Genomic DNA, 14,068 nt, shown 5'->3' with positions numbered 1-14,068 from the left:
AGCCCTCCATTTCTCTATCGTTCATGTGCCTATCTACCCAGACCATATCCCTCCAAACCCTGCCCATCCATGGACCTGTCCAAACCCGCACCCACCACTTCCGCTGGCAGCTCGTTCCACACTCGCACCTCCCTCTGAGTGCAGTAGATCCCCCAGCCTGGAGGACATCCTGTCAGGCAATACGGGTGGAGCTTAGGAATAAAGGAAGTGCAGTCACTCTGATACTAAAGGCCTCCCAACAGCCAGCGGGAGGCAGAGCAACATACGTAGGCAGATTATGGAAAGGTGTAAAAACAAAAGGCATGTTGTGGTGGGTGACTCTAACTTCCCCAATATTGACTGGGACCCCTTTGGTGCCTTAGCTCAGGTGGGTAGAATTTATTACATGCATCCAGGAGGGTTTCTCCACACAGTGTGTATCAGGAAATGAACCTGGCCAGGTGATCCACGTGTCAGTGGGAGGGCAATTTGGGAACAGTGATCATAACGCCACAACTTTCCAGAGAGTCATGGATAAGACTAGACCTCGGGGGATGCTCAGTACCGCCCCCCCTCCCCCCACAGTGACCCTCCCTCAGTACCGCCCGACCCACAGTGTGACCCTCCCTCAGTACCGCCCCTCCCAGTGTGACCCTCCCTCAGTACCACCCCTCCCACAGTGTGACCCTCCCTCAGTACCACCCCTCCTCAGTACTGCCCCTCCCACAGTGACCCTCCCTCAGCACCACTGCTCTGACCCCTCACCTTGACGTCAGTGCCTGAGCATCGGACTCCCTGAGGACAGTGAGTATGAGGAGACAGACTCCGGCCAAAAGGACCGTCCGGTTCATCGTTTCCTGAAATAAAGCAACAAATGAATGCGGGAGCAGAGCTGGTGCTCTCCTCTCCTTGGTCTCTCCCTCCTGCAGCAGTCACCCCCGTCCCCGCCCCACCCCGTCCCTGTCCTATCGCCACCCTGTCCCATCCCCACCCCGTCCCTGCCCCACCCTGTAAAAGTGTTGAACATCACCATCAGTCTCCAAATGTTAAGCTGCGCTGAAGACGGGTCTGCTGCCCACCCTCTCCCAGTTACCGCGATTCCCCAGGAGTCGGGTCTGGGCTCTGGGAGGGTCTGGGGTCCAGGAGGGTCTGGGCTCTTGAAGGGTCCGGTCTTCCCTCGACCTTTGACCACACGCTGCACTCTCCGTGGCAGTGAACAACTGATGTTCAGGAGGTGCTGGGACCCATCCTGCCCTGCCCTGCCCTGCCCTGCCCTGCCCTGCCCTGGGGTTTCCCAGACCCGGACACGGTGGTGGGGGGGTGGGGCTCATCGCTTCAGACCTGGACACGGGGACTATCCATTCCATCTACTCTGCTGTGAAAAAGGATGATCGGCTGTGAGCCACCCCCTCCCCTGACCCTCTCCTCCACACTGCCCCACCCTACAGCTCCGACTCCCCCCCCAACACTCCCCCACCCTCCTGGCCCGACACCCCCACACTGCCCCACCCTCCAGTCGTGCCTCCCCACAATGCCCCAACCCCCCCACACTGCCCCACCCTCCCCACACTGCCCCAACCCCCACAATACGGCCCCACCCTCCAGCCCCGACCCCACACACTCCACTGACCCCCCCCACCCTCCTGCCCCAACCCCACACTCCCCCAACCCCCTCCACACTCCGCCACCAGCCCCGACCACCCCCCCCCCCCCACTGCCCCACCCTCCTGCCCCAATTGCTCCCTTCCCTGTCACAGACCTGACTGAAGTTTGGGAGGTGGGATGGACAGACCAGAGTCTTCCCCAGGGGTGGAAATGTCAGGTACTGGAGGGCACGGGTTTAAGGTAGGAAAGGGAGAGTTAGAAGGAGATGTACCAGGAAAGATATTTTCCAGAGCGCAGTGGGTGCGTGGAACGGCTGCCGGGGGAGGCAGGTGTTTGAGACGTTTACACAGACACGCGAACAGGCAGGGAATGGAGAGATATGGACCCTGTGCAGGCAGATGGGATTGGTTGAAACTAGCATCATGGTCCGCACAACAGAGTGCACCGAAGGGCCTGTCCCTGTGCCGTACTGGTCTGTGTTCCATGCGTGCCTCAGTACCCGTCACACACTGTTCATACTCACCCTGCCTCCCGTGACAGCCGGCCTTGGCGAAGGTTTTCAACAGCTTCAGTCTCCTGCTCCTCCAGCTCTCTTAAATACTCCCTCTTATCTTCATCTCGTTAACCATTGGCCTGCCTCTATTAATCTCACCACGTCAGTTAACTCAGATCAGAAGTTTTCTATCGTCCTGTCACCTGTGATTCCATTAACAACTCTCGTTGTTTATTTGTGAGATTAATATTCCCACAACCCCGCAATGCCTTGCCTCCCCATCACTGTTTTCATCTAAGCCTTTTAATTTCCCTTATCCCCAGTTTTTATGCTCTTATTTCCGGTGTAAATCAGAGATTAGATATGATAACTTTATTTGGTGACAATTACATTGCAGTTTATTGGAAACCAATCTGAACAATCACACCACGTCTAATTAGACACTGGTGACGGTGTCTCCCTGACTGCATTCAGGGATGGGTCACAGCACCCTGACCCCAGGGAAGGGGTTGGGGAGACAGGCCCCTGGAGAACCCCCTGACCCGAGCCCTGACCCGGGGCCCCCCCTCGCACGCCCAGTCCTGTGGGTGCCATGTCTCGGTGACTCCAACACTGCTGGCACCACATGCAGCTGGAACAGAAACTGCCCCGTACACCACAGGCCGATCTTGCTACTTCCCTGCTGAAGCACTGGCCTGTTCCCTCGGGAAAGCAGCCGACAACCTCAAAGAGCCCACCCACCCCGGACATTCTCTCTTCACTCTGCATTCTGTTATTGTTTTACCCTGTACAACCTCAGTGCACTGTGTAATGAATTGATCTGTAAAACGACACACTTTGGTAAGAGGAAGCTAAAGGCAGCCGGTTATCCAAGTGGAGGGGCTGGAGGTGGGTGAAGTGCAGAGCGGTCGAGGGTCTGGTGCACGAATCACAAAAGGTTAGCGGGCAGGTGCAGCCCATGGGGAGGGAGGAGCACGGGACTGAGTGTGGAGTTCACACAGAGGGAAGTGGTGTTAACCTTGTACAGGGTGTTGGGGAGACTCCACCCTTTATATTCATACAGGGCTGTGGGCTTCACAGACTGAGCCAGCATTTAATTGCCTGTCCCTAGTTGCCCTTGAGAAGGTGGTGGTGAGCTGCCTTGTTGAACCTCTACAGTCCTTGAGGCGTGCGTGCACCCACAGTGCTGTTGGGGAGGGAGTTCCAGGATATTGACCCAGCGACGGTGAAGGAACACGGATATATTTCCAAGTCATGACAACAACCTTTCCCTCAATGTCAACAAAACAAAAGAGCTGGTCATTGATTTCAGGAAAGTGGGTGGTGTACATGCACTTGTCTACATCAATGGTGCTGAGGTCGAGAGGGTTGAGAGCTTCAAGTTCCTGGGAGTGAACATCACCAACAGCCTGTCCTGGTCAAATCACGTAGATGCCACGGCCAAGAAAGCTCACCAGTGCCTCTACTTCCTCAGGAGGCTAAAAGAAATTTGGTTTGTCCCTTTGACTCTCACCAACTTTTACCAATGCACCATAGAAAGCATCCTATCTGGATGTATCACAGCTTGGTACGGCAACTGCTCTGCCCAGGACCGCAAGAAACTGCAGAGTTGTGGACACAGCCCAGCTTATCACAGACACCAGCCTCCCCTCGTTGGAAACATAGAAAACCGACCGCACAATTCAGGCCCTTCGGCCCACAAACTGTGCTGAACATATCCCTACCCTAGAAATTACTAGGCTTACCCATAGCCCTCTATTTTTCTCAGGTCCATGTACCCATCCAAAAGTCTCTTAAAAGACCCTATCGTATCCGCCTCCGCCACTGTTGCCGGCAGCCCATTCCCCACACTCACCACTCTCTGAGTGAAAAACTTACCCCTGACATTTCCTCTATACCTACTCCCCAGCACCTTAAACCTATGTCCTCCTGTGGCCACCATTTCAGCCCTGGGGAAAAGCCTCTGACTATCTACCCGATCAATACCTCTCATCATCTTATACACCTCTATCAGGTCCCCCCTCATCCTCCGTCATTCCAAGGAGAAAAGGCCGAGTTCCCTCAACCTGCTTTCATAAGGCATGCTCCACATTCCAGGCAGCATCCTTGTAAATCTCCTCTGCACCCTCTCTATGGCTTCCACATCCTTCCTGTAGTGAGGCAACCAGAACTGAGCACAATACTCCAAGTGGGTCTGACCAGGGACCTATATAGCTGCAACAATACCTCACGGCTCCTAAATTCAATCCATGATTGATGAAGGACAATGCACCATATGACTTCTTAACCACAGAGTCAACCAGCGCAGCCGCTTTGAGCGTCCTATGGACTCAGACCCCAAGATCCCTCTGATCCTCCACACTGCCAAGAGTCCTACCATTAAGACTATATTCCGCCAACATATTTGACCTACCAAAATGAACCACTTCACACTTATCTGGGTTGAACTGCATCTGCCACTTCTCAGCCCAACTTTGCATCCTATCTATGTCCCTCTGTAACCTCTGACAGCCCTCCAAACTATCCACAACACCCCCAACCTTTGTGTCATCTGCAAACTTACTAACCCACCCCTCCACTTCCTCATCCAGGTCGTTTATAAAAATCACAAAGAGTAAGGGTCCCAGTACAGACCCCTGAGGTACACCACTGGTCACCGACCTCCACTCAGAATACGACCCTTCAACAACCACTTTTTGCCTTCTGTGGGGCCAGCCAGTTTTGGATCCACACTGCAATGTCCCCTTGGATCCCATGCCTCCTTACTTTCTCCATAAGCCTCGCATGGGGTACCTTATCAAACGCCTTGCTGAAATCCATATACACTACATCTACTGCCCTCCCTTCATCGATGTGCTTAGTCACATCATCAAAAAATTCAATCAGGCTCGTAAGGCAGGACCTGCCCTTGACAAAGCCATGCTGACTATTCCTAATCATATTATACCTCTCCAAATGTTCATAAATCCTGCCTCTCAGGATTTTCTCCATCAGCTTACCAACCACTGAGGTAAGACTCACCGGTCTATAATTTCCTGGGCTATCCCTACTCCCCTTCTTGAATAAGGGAACAACATCCGCAACCCTCCAATCTTCTGGAACCTCTCCCGTCTCCATCAACGATGCAAAGATAATCGTCAGAGGTTCCACAATCTCTTCCCTCGCCTCCCACAGCAGCCTGGGGTACATCTCATCCGGTCCCGGCGACTTATCCAACGATGCTTTCCAAAAGTTTCAGCACCTCTTCTTTCCTAATATCTACATACTCAAGCTTTTCAGGCCGCTGCAAGTCCCCACTACAATCCCCCAGATCTTTTGCCGTGGTGAATACTGATGTAAAGTATTCATTAAGTACCTCCGCTATTTCTTCCGGATCCATACACACTTTCCCACTGCTGCACTTGATAGGCCCTATCCTTTCGCATCTTATCCTCTTACTCTTCACATACTTGTAGAATGCCTTGGGGTTTTCCTTAATCCTGCCTGCCAAGGCCTTCTCATGCCCCCTTCTGGCTCTCCTAATCTCCTTCTTAAGCTCCTTCCTATTAGCCTTATACTCTTCCAGATCTCTAACATTACCTAGCTCTCTGTACCTTTTGTATGCTTTTCTTTTCCTTTTGACTAGATTTATTATAGCCTTTGTACACCATGGTTCCTGTATCCTCTCGTGACTGCCCTGTCTCATCGGAACATGTCTATGCAGAGCTCCACACAAATATCCCCTGAATATTTGCCACATTTCTTCCATACTTTTCCCTGAGAACATCTGTTCCCAATTTAATCTTCCAATTTCCTGCCTGAGAGCCTCATAATTCCCTTTACTCCAAGTAAACACCTTTCTAGTCTGTCTGTTCCTATCCCTCTCCAGTGCTAACGTAAAGGAGATAGAATTATGATCACTATCACCAAAACGTTCACCCACTGAGAGATCTGACACCTGACCAGGTTCATTTCCCAATACCAAATCAAGCACAGCCTCTCCTCTTGTAGGCCTATCTACATATTGTGTCAGGAATCCTTCCTGAACACACTTAACAAACTCCACCCCATCTAAACCCCTCACTGTCTGGAGATGCCAATCGATGTTTGGGAAATTAAAATCCTCCATCACAACAACCGTTATTCTCACACCTTTCTAGGATCTGCTCCCCTATCTGCTCCTCAATATCCCTGTTACTATTGGGCAGCCTATAAAAAAAACACCCAGTCAAGGACTCTGTCTTTACCTCTCATTGTCTTGGTGAAGCAGCCAGCATAATCAAAGACCCCACCCACCTGGGACATTCTCTCTTCTCTCCTCTTCCATCGGGTAAAAGATACAGGAGCCTGAGGGCACGTCCCACCAGACTTAAGGATAGCTTCTACCCCACTGTGATAAGACTATTGAACAGTTTCCTTATACAATGAGATGAACTATGACCTCAAGATCTATCTTGTTGTGACCTTGCACCTTATTGCACTGCACTTTCCCTGTAGCTGTACCACTTTACTCTGTACTGTTATTGTTTTTACTGTACTACATCAATGGCTCTGTACTAATGCAATGTAACTGCACTGTGTAATGAATTGACCTGTATGATCGGTGTGCAAGACAAGTTTTTCACTGTACCTTGGTACAAGTGACAATAATAAACCAATACCAATTTGCCTACCGCCACAACAGGTCTACAGCAGACGCAATCTCACTGGTTCTCCACCCGACTTTGGAGCACCTAGACAACAGCAAAACATATGTCAGGCTGCTGTTTATCGATTACAGTTCGGCGTTCAACACCATCATCCCCTCAGTACTAATCAACAAGCTTCAAAACCTGGGCCTCTGTACCTCCCTCTGCAACTGGATCCTCAACTTCCTTATTGGGAGACCACAGTCAGTGTGGATCAGTAGCAACATCTCCTCCTCGCTGACAATCAACACAGGCGCACCTCAAGGATGCGTGCTTAGCCCACTGCTCTACTCCCTCTACACTCACGACTGTGTAGCCAGGCACAGCTCGAACACCATTGTAAATTGGCAGAAGACACCACTGTTGTTGGCAGAATCTCAGATGGTGAGGGGAGGGAGATAGATCGGCTGGTTGAGTGGTGTCACAACAACAACCTTGCATTCAATATCAGCAAGACCAAGGAATTGATTGTGAACTTCAGGAAGGGAAGGTCGGGAGAACACACACCAGTCCTCATTGAGGGGTCAGCAGTGGAAAGGGTGAGCAGCTTCAAGTTCCTGGGCATCAACATCTCAGAGGATCTATCCTGGGCCCAACACGTTGATGCAATCATGAAGAAAGCACAACAGTGGCTCTACTTCGTTAGGAGATTTGGTACGTCACCAAAGCCTCTTACAAACTTCTACAGATGTACGGTGGAGAGCATCCTGACTGGCTGCATCACCGCCTGTACGGAGGCTCCAATGTGCAGGATCGCAAAAGGCTGCAGAGGGTTGTAGACTCAGCCAGCTCCATCACGGGCACAACGCTCCCCACCATCGAGGACATCTTCAGGAGGCAGCATCCATCACTAAGGACCCTCACCACCCGGGACATACCCTCTTCTTGTTGCTATCACCGGGGAGGAGCTACAGGAGCCTGAAGACCCACACTCAATAATAACCCTCCGCCATCAGATTTCTGAACGGTCCATGAACCCATGAACACTACCTCGTTATTCCTCTCTTCACTATTTATTTATTTTTGTAACTCACAGTAATTTTGATGTCTTGCACTGAACGGCTGCTGCAAAACAACACCTTTCACAACATATGTCAGTGATATTAATCCCGATTCTGATTCTGAGTCAGGATGGGGTGTGGCTTGGTGGTGAACTTCCGGGGGGGTGGGGGGTGGTGTTCCCTGTGCTGTCGCTTCCCTTGTCCTTCTGGCTGGTGGAGGTGGTGGGTTTGGAAGGTGCTGTCTGAGTGGTCTTGGTGAGTTGCTGCCATGCCTCATGTAGGTGGTACCCACTGCTGCAACTGCGTGTCGGCGACGGAGGGAGCTTCAGTCCTCATTTGGGAAAGGATATAATGGCAGTGGAAGCAGTCCAGGGGATATTCCCTTGGCTAATTCCTGGGATCACAGGGTTGTCCTATCGTGACCAGAAACTGTATTCTCTGGAGTTCAGTGGAATGAAGGGTGATCAGATTCAAATCTAAGGACCCAACGGGTAGATGTTGAGATGTCTCCACCAGTGGGAGACACAGCTACAAGGTCAGAGGGTGGTCCTCTCACTGAGGTGCCCAGGAACTACTTCTCGTGGGGTGGTGGGGGGCTGGTGAACCTCTCAGGTGGAGACCAGATCACTGGGGGGATTTAAGTATAGAACGTTTGAAAGGCCAGGGGATTGAGGGCGATGGGGACTGGGACAGAGGGGGGAATGGGGGGCCTAGAGGGACCGAGTGTCTGATTCCTGCTCTGTTATCTTGTGTCTTTGTTTTACTGTAGATTGACACAATCACCGGATCTTACAGCCGTACCCACTCACCTTACTGGGAAGTAATTACTCAACTTCTAGCCTGTGTGGGATCACTCTGGTACTTTTGATTTTGATATCAATAGCAAACAGTCAGCTCGTTGTTTATCGACAGGCTGAGCCGTGAGGATATGAACACTGTGTAATTGCACAGTAACCGTGCCTACCCCGAATCCAGTCTGCACTCGGGCACAGTGTCCAACCAAAGGACGGAACCCCGGATCGAGGAACAGGGAACCAGACATTGTGAATTTGGTCTGAAAGTCAAAGGTCTGGTCTGTGTGGCATGGACTTAACTTTAGTGAAATATCAATTGCAAAAGAAAATCATGGACTGTCGTAAAATATTGTTGTGAAACATCGATCAGAGAACATCAGTACAGCAGAGGAACAGGCCCTTCGGCCCACAATGTCTGTGCCAACCACAATGCCAGATTAAACTGATCCCATCTGCCTGCATAGGGTCCACATCCCTCCATTCCTGATTGTTCATGTGTCTGTCTAAATGCCTCATGAACACCTCTGTCGTATCTGCCTCCACCACCTCCCCGGGAGCCCGTCCCAGGCACCCACCACTCTGTGTAAAATACTTGCCCCCAACATCTCCTTTAAACTTTCCCCCTCCCACCTTAAAGCTGTGTCCTGTAGTATTTGACAAGTCTATCCTAGAAAAAATGATGCATTCACTTAGCCCCATCTTGCAGCAAGCACCACCTGAGACCCTTCCTTGACAGACCCAGCCTCTCTGCACTCTTCCCATACATGAGACAATCCATCCCAGCCAATGCCCTGGTGAATCCCCTCTGCACCCTCTCCAGTGCAGTCACCTCCTTCCCCCGCGCACACTACTCCAGCTGTGGCTAACCGATGTTTTATACGGTTGTACCAAGACTTCCCTGATCTTATACCCTGTGCGCCCGAACTGTGTAGCCCAGCACATGCTAACTGCTGGGCTCAGCACCATTCAGGTTCTCTCCCACCCTCATTGGCATCTCCACCCCCCAAATCTCCTCCAACATTATCCCCTCGTCACTCATCACTGCTGGCCGTGCCTTCAGCTGCCCGGATCCCGAGCTCTGGATCTCCCTCCCTGACCCTCCCCTCCCTCCTCCTCCACCAACTGCCCAGATCCCGATCTCCCTCCCCTCCCTCCTCCAGCTGCCCATATCCCGAGCTCCCCTCCTCCCCTCCCTCCTCCAGCTGCCCAGGCTCTGAGCTCCCTCCCTGACCCTCCCTCTTCCAGCTGCCCAGATCCCAAGCTCCCTCCCCTCCTCCTCTAGCTGCCCAGGCCCCGAGCTCCCTTCTTGAACCACTTCTCTTTCTATTTCAGGGGCTCCAGAAAACCTGCCTCTTTGAACAAACTTTAAAACCTGTTCCTTGGTCAAAGATTTTCTGTTGGTGTCAAAGTTTGTTTGATGACACTCCCATGAAGCGCGTTGGCACATGGGACTACATTGCAGTTCTGATGAAAGGCACTGGACCTGGAATGGGAACAGCTGCTCTCTCCACAGATGCTGCCTGACCTTCTGAGAGTTTCCTGTGTTCTCCGTCCAGCCTTCCTGCAGGGGCCGAGAACATGAACTGTGTCCGTCAGTCCTGGGTGGGGGGGCGCGTGGACAACCCCACTGCTGCACCTACACCCGGATACCAGGCATGCTCAGAACCGTTGTCTGTGGAATCAAAGGAAGATTACAATGCAGGAGGCTGCTCGCCAGAACCTGGGAGCAGGAGGAGGCCACTCAGCCCATCAGATATGCTGCTCGTTCCATAAGATGACGGCTAATCTTCACCCCAGTGTCACTGCCCCACACTGTCCCCATGTCATTGATTCCCTCAGTGTCCAATGATGCATCCATCGCCACCAATGAACAGACACACTGACAGAGCCTCCACAGCCCTCTTGGGCAGACAATTCCAAAGACTTACCACCCTCTGGGCGAGGACTTTTTCCCATCTCTGGCCTCACTGCCTGACCCTTTAATTTGAGACTGTGACCACTGGTTCTGGACAGCCAGCGGGGAAGTATAAACTCTGCATCAACCCTGTTAACCCCATGGAATGTTGTGTGGTTCAGTGAGATCACTCCTTTCCTTTAAGACTACAGGCCTGGCCTGATTAATCCCCCGTCACAGCATCATCGTCTCATCAGCGGACTTGGATAGGTTACTCTTGGTCCCCTCATCAAGATAGGTTGTAGCAGCCAGCACCAATCCCTGTGACACCCACTGGTCACAGAGATCCAACCCAGACATCTTCCCCTATTCCTCGTTTCCTCTGTTAACTAATCCTCAGTGCACACCAGTACATTACCCACTCCAGATTCAAGAACAGTAGAGCACAGGAACAGGCCCTTCAGCCCACCCTATCTGTGCTGACCATGACACCAGTCTAACTAATCCCCTCCGCCTGCACATGATCCATATCTCTCCATTCCCCACTATCGTATCTGCCTCCACTCCCACCCCTGGCAGTGTGTTACAGGCACCCAACACTCTGTATAAAACACTTGTCTCAGATCTCCTTTAAACTTTTCCCCTCTCACCTTAAACCTATGAACTCTAATATTTGACATCTCCACCCTGGGAAAAAGCCTCTGTCTGCCCTATCTATTCATCTCATCATAGTGTGTGTTCATCAGGTCGCCCCTCAGCATCCTCCGCTCCAGGAGAAACAACCCAAGTTTGTCCAACCTCTCCTTATATCTCATACCCTCTAATCCAGGCAGCATCCTGGTAAACCTCTTCTGCACCCTCTCCAAAGCCTCCACATCCTTCCTGTAATGGGGCGACCAGAACTGCACACAATAGTCCAAATGTGGCCTAACCAAATCTTCACACAGCTGAAACGTGACTTCCTGACTTTTATACTCAATGCCACAACCAATGAAGGGAAGCCTGCCGTACACCATCTTCACCACCCTATCTACTTACGTTGCCATTTTCAGGGAGCCACGGACTTGGACCCCAAGATCCCTCTATACATCAATGCTCCTTAGGGTCCTGCCATTTACTGTCGACAATCAGTGCAGATCGGTGATACCGTCTCCTCCTCACTGACAACCAACAGTGTGCATCTCAAGGATGCGTGCTTAGCCCACTGCTCTACTCTCTCTACACTCATGACTGTGTGGCCAAGCACAGCTCGAACACCATCTACATAGCCACAGGTAATCTTGTAATTCCTTCCTTTTTGCACTTTATTTTGTAATTTATAGTAATTTTATGTCTTGCACTGTACTGCTGCTGGAAAACAGCACACTTCACATCATCTAAACCAGTGATAATAAGCCTGATTCTTATATTTGACGTCCCAAAGTGCACACCTCACACTTGTTCTTTTTGTCATTTAATGACCTCTTGTGGCACCTTACGGAAGGTTTTGTGAAGTATGTCACATCCAATGGTTTCCGTTGCTCTACCCTGCTCACTACAATCTCAGATTTGTCAGTGTAATCTCCCTTTCCTAATCTACAACCCTATTCAAACACCTGTTAGCATTTCCTTAATAGATTCCGGCATTTCGCTTCTCTGCATCCATGTCCATGCCAGAGGAGGAGTCGTCCCTTGCACTTGAATCCCAGGGGGAACCAATATCCTGGCGGGGAGGTTTGATAAGGCTGCTGGGGGGAGTTTAAACTAGAATTTTTGGGGGGTGGGATCCGAACTGGAGAGACTGGGGAAGAGGTGTTTGGCTCTCAAATAGAGAAAGCTAGTAGTAGGTATGATAGGCAGGTGACGTGCTCAGACCGGTTTGAGATGTGTCTATTTTAACGCAAGGAGTATTGGTATTGGTTTATTATTGTCACTTGTACCGAGGTACAGTGAAAAGCTTGTCTTACAAACCAATTGTACAGGTCAATTCATTACACAGTGCAGTTACATTGGGTTAGCACAGAGTGCATTGATGTAGTACAGGTAAAAACAATAACAGTACAGAGTAAAGTGTCACAGCTACAGGGAAAGTGTAGTGCAATAAGGTGCAAGGTCACAACAAGGTAGATCGTGAGGTCAGAGTCCATCTCATCGTATAAGGGAACCATTCAATAGTCTTAACACAGTGGGGTAGAAGCTGTCCTTAAGCCTGGTGGTACGTGCCCTGTATCTTCTACCCAAAGGAAGAGGAGAGAAGAGAGAATGTCCCAGGTGGGTGGGGTCTTTGATTATTCTGGCTGCCTCACCAAGACAATGAGAGGTAAAGACAGAGTCCAAGGAGGGGAGGCTGGTTTCAGTAATGCGCTGGGTTGTGTCCACAACTCTCTGCAGCCTCTTGCAGTCCTGGGCAGAGCAGTTGCTGTACCAAGCTGTGATACATCCAGATAGGATGCTTTCTATGGTGCATCGGTAAAAGTTGGTGAGAGTCAAAGGGGACAAACCGAATTTCTTTAGCCTCCTGAAGAAGTACAGGTGCTGGTGAGCTTTCTTGGCTGTGGCATCTACGTGATTTGACCAGGACAGGCTGTTCGTGATGTTCACTCCCTGGAACTTGAAGCTCTCAACCCTCTCGACCTCAGCACCATTGATGTAGACAGGTGCATGTACACTGCCCCCTTTCCTGAAGTCAATGACCAGCTCTTTTGTTTTGTTGACATTGAGGGAAAGGTTGTTGTCATGACACCATTCCACTAAGCTCTCTATCTCTTTCCTGTACTCCGACTCATTGCTGTTTGAGATACGGCCTACAACGGTGGTATCATCTGCAAACTTGTAGATGGAGTTAGAGCAGAATCTGGCCACACAGTCGTGAGTGTACAGGGAGTAGAGTAGAGGGCTGAGGACGCAGCCTTGTGGAGCACCAGTTTTGAGAATAATCGTGCCGGAGATATTGCTGCCTATCCTCACTGATTGCGGTCTGTTGGTCAGAAAGTCAAGGATCCAGTTACAGAGGGAGGTGTTGAGTCCCAGGTCTCAGAGTTTGGTGACAAGCCTTGTGAACAAGGTGGATGAGCTTTGAGCTTGGATAAATGCTTGGAGCTACGATGTGGTGGCCATTACAGAAACTTGGATGGCTCAGGGACTGGAATGCTTCGTTCAAGTGCTGGGTTTTAGATGTTTCAGAAAGGACAGGGAGAGAGGTAAAAGAGGTGGGGGAGTGGCACTGTTGATCAGAGATAGTGTCACAGCTGCAGAAAAGGTGGTTGTCATGGAGGAACTGTCTATGGAGTCTCTGTGGGTGGAGGTTAGGAACAGGAAGGGGTCAATAGGTTTACTGGGTGTTTATTATAGACTGCCCAATATGGATATTGAAGAGCAGATAGGGATGCTGATCCTAGAAAGGTGTGAGAATAACAGAGTTGTTGTGATGGGGGATTTTAATCTCCCAAACATCGACTGGCTTCTCCAGACAGTGAGGAGTTTAGATGGGGTGGAGTGTGTTCAGGAAGGATTCTTGACACAATATGTAGATAGGCCTACAAGAGGAGAGGCTGTGCTTGATTTGGTATTGGGAAATGAATCTGGTCAGGTGTCAGATCTCTCAGTGGGTGAGAATTTTGGTGATAGTGATCATAATTCTCTCCCCTTTACGATAG

The sequence above is a fragment of the Pristis pectinata genome, chromosome 14 (genome assembly GCF_009764475.1).
Source record: "Pristis pectinata isolate sPriPec2 chromosome 14, sPriPec2.1.pri, whole genome shotgun sequence".
Taxonomy (NCBI): domain Eukaryota; kingdom Metazoa; phylum Chordata; class Chondrichthyes; order Rhinopristiformes; family Pristidae; genus Pristis; species Pristis pectinata.
This window is presented reverse-complemented; position numbering follows the sequence as displayed.